Source organism: Gavialis gangeticus, unplaced genomic scaffold, assembly GCF_001723915.1.
Source record: "Gavialis gangeticus isolate Ggan-Ray unplaced genomic scaffold, GavGan_comp1, whole genome shotgun sequence".
NCBI classification, from domain to species: domain Eukaryota; kingdom Metazoa; phylum Chordata; order Crocodylia; family Gavialidae; genus Gavialis; species Gavialis gangeticus.
In genome coordinates, this window is record NW_017729009.1 from 17,535,404 (window position 1) to 17,539,194 (window position 3,791).

Here is a 3,791-nt window from a genome sequence, read left to right on the forward strand (position 1 = left end):
GACTGAAATTTAGAGTATTCTTCGTTTTTTCAGAACTGGCTCCTCTTCAGTCCCTGTCATTCTTCTCATCGCTTCCATGAGAACAGTAAGATTGGTCACCCCAGTACAACCCACACCTGATACTGCTAAGGCTGAACCTCTAATAATCTCACCTTCTCTCCGTAAGACTTGTAGGAGGATGCAAGAGTAAACACCCTTGCTTGTAAAAAAAGATGCTGTTTCATTTTTTTCTTCATTTCTCTTTTGCTTCCCACTGTCTTTCCCTGCTCTGTTTCTGTATTTGCTTTCAGCACTTTCTTTTTACATCAGAAGCAGGGCCTTTGCACTTTGGTACCATAAATCAGTTTGGTTTGGTTGTGTGAAAGCCTATTCCTTTTCTCATGTTGCCACCTAGTGTTAAACATGCATTTAAACAAACACGGATCCTTTTCAGCATTCTGTCTTTCTTTGGAGTAAATCCTTATCCAGACAAAACATTTACTGGGATCACTAGAATCCTAGCAAGAAAGGACTTCTCATTAGACTGGTCTGTGTTAATTTACATAGCAAACTGGCCTTAAGAGACAGTGATACCCTCAAACAAAGGTACTCCACACAGGCTGCCATCTGACTTGGAAACTGTGTAGCTGCATCAACATGGTACTACGGACAGGCTACTGGGCATTGATATGGGCCAACTGATGCCAGTATTCAGTGCTAATTAGCCTGCCTGAAGTATTGCACAGAGATGGCTATATTCCTCCTGACTTAACTACCATATAAAATACTGACCCAGGTAGACTAAGGCAGTAATATACAGTAAACCTACCCTCCCCAGAGACAGCAACCTCCTATAAAGTAAAAAATGATTGCCACCTCTGTGTAACACTTGGAGTGCACTAATTAGTGTTGTTGAATGTTTGTGCCAATTAACCTACCCCTAGCTAATTAGCAACTATGCTGCTTCCAGTTTAGCACACAGTCCATATGTAGCAGCACAACAAGCTTAAGGGCAGTTGATGGAATGGTAACTTTATCATCTGGGAGTGAAAATTCATGCAGCAAGGGCCCAGATCTGCTCAATATATACATCTGGGAGAGTGGGCTGGCTGTCACACCCAGATGACTGAAGGTGGGAATGGATGACATGACTGCACACAAATCATGAGTATTTCTTTTGGGGTTTTTTGCTATTTTTGAGAAAGAGATTGATTACATTGTGAGTTACATTCTCATGTTTTGGGGGGAGAAGAGGGTCTGACTCATGATTTTTGAATAATTTTGGCAAGATTGCATGTTTTTCATGGCCTTCACCAGATGCCTAATCAATTATCCACCCTTTCTCTCTTTATATGTATGTACATAGAAAAAGAGTGAATTAAATCTATGTGGGTGACCTAGTCCTGAAAACACTTTAAAGCAGTAATTCTCAACCAGGGTGCCATGACATCCTTTTAATGGTGCCTCAGGGTGCCACACAATATTAGCATTGTTAAGGTGTAAACACCTATGCATGTCTCACAGGATAAGCCCAGAAATTTCTAATAGGAATCCATAGTATAAGAATATTCTTCCCTGCTGTGAGAGGGGTCAGTTGCTGTGTGCAGAAAAATATTCTGCTCTGCTGTGGTCTTTCTGAGCTCTTTGCAACAGAAGAATTCCTGTATTATTTTATGTCATAAAAATAAATTATTGAAAGCTAAGAACAGACATTTTCCAAGGATAACTTGAATCTAAGAAGGGGTACCTTGGAAACTACTGTTTTAACTGCTTTAAAGCATGGGAACATTTTGACATGTCTGTGAAGTGTAGAACCAAGCCACAATGCAATGGAAATAAAGCTGTGTACCATGTACCCCAACAACATCTACATTTCTTCCCCTGAAGTGGTCTCTTCATATCCAGCAGGCATAGATCTGAGCTCAGGAAGATGTTGATCACGTGCTACTATGGAAATGTACATAGAGATTTATAATCTATCTGCTTTCCATTGAACCATAGCTCAAAGGGATGAAAAACACCTCTAAGTCCAGTTGCACTTTTGAGCAAGAGGAAAGGATTGCCTCTGCTTTCACAGGAAGATCTACATTTCTGAATGGGAGGGGAGGGGAGGTGTCTGAAGTCACAGCTACACTTTAAACTCATTGTGCCCAACAGTGGTATCCTCAAGCGTGGCTGTATTGCTCCATGCAGGCTGCTACCTGCACTGGAAATGGTGTAGCCACATCTGAATAGCACTACAGTTGGACTAATGAGCACTGCTGAATGATAGGGTCAGTTGGCTCACACCCTCTGCTCCCCAGTCCACCGGTGGTGTTGTAAGTCCATGGTTTTTGGTTTAGGAGGCACACCATGCTGTCCCACATGGCTATCTGCAGGTAGCATTGCCTGGCACAGTAAGCTTACCCTGTAGACATGACTTATGTCACCTTTTACACTTCCTTGATGATGAAGCTGCCCATGGGACTGGGCACTCAAGGCAGCAGAGGCCTCTGAGTACTTTTATAAATCACACCCGGTTTGTTCTACCAATAAGTGGTCAATGAATAATCTTACAAAGTGGTTCCTTGGTGCTTTGCCCATGCTTTGCCCTCCTCCCCCTTCTATGATTAATTAGTGCTTGGCTTATTCCTCCCTCCTTCCACCACCAGCATCTAGAGCACAGCTCTAACTTTGTGGCTTTCACGTCACAGTTTCTCTCTCTCTCTCTCTCCTTACCATTTTGCTTCCCTCTCACTCCCCGCTGGTACTTGTTCAGGTTTGATTTTCTACTACCTCCACTTCTATATACAAAAAAGCCCTCCCTTCTTTTTTAAGTGTTATTACTCAAAGTAGTCTAAAAACACGGATTGTGGGTGTTTTTTTCTTCCCCCTCCCCTCCCTGCCACTCCCTGTAGAAAATATAGATAAAAATGAAATACTACAAGTTAAAATATTTCTAGACCACAGAAAGTTGGGGGCCAAATAACAAGTTCTCCCAAATGAAATGCCTTATGGGAGTTGTAGGATTTCTGCTGTACAGGCCAGTTTCTTTCAATTAATTATATGTCCCATGAGATATGATAGATTCTTCTCTTGGTGAGAGGATGAAGGCCATAGCTATGCCTGATCATGCTGCATTATGGAAGAAGTAGGAACCCAGACAGCTTGGCTTAGAGAGGGGAGCAAAAACATAAACTATCTAAGGCCAGAGCAGCTGAGTATGTAGGGGCCCAAGGACCCTGGCCCCACCTTGGGAAGACAGCTGTCACCTGAAATGTGTAAAACTGTCCACATGTCCATCATCTTAGGTTCACCCTGGCAAAAATAAAAGTTGGTGCTTATGTCTAAGGGTATAGATGGGAATAACAAACCAGTATAAGCTGTTGAGAATGTAATTGTTATATCTGGATGATTCTATAGCAAACCCACTAAAACTTTAGCTTTGTTTCACTAGGGTCAAGGTATCTGCAGGTTCATGCAGCTATAACAGAATAACAGCTGATGTGCCTTCCCAAATATCAGCTCTGCCTCCTTCCTCCACCCACCCCAACTTCTCCTCTGCCCTTCTAAAGTGGCTAAAAAGTATGTTGTCCATACCCCATACTATTAGTCTCAGGAAACCCTAACACCACTTTTGATTCAAATACTCTTGTTTTCTGACAAAATATTTATGTTTTCCATAGCAAACAAAAACTGCACTTTTCATGAAACATTTCATTTAAGCTAAAATTCAATTTTCCACAGATGTAATTTAACCCAAAAGTCTCCCAATAGTTCTGGTTGGAAGAATAGCACCCTCTGATCTTCTGCTTCCTTGTGATTCCAGATTG

The 3,791-nt window shown here is 41.9% G+C and overlaps 1 protein-coding gene across 4 annotated transcripts in view; it reads right to left on the reverse strand.

Moving 5' to 3' along the window:
- PHACTR3 (phosphatase and actin regulator 3) overlaps positions 1-3,791 on the reverse strand; it is a 194,693-nt gene that overhangs the window by 59,721 nt on the left and 131,181 nt on the right. The gene's annotated exons all lie outside the window — the stretch shown is intronic.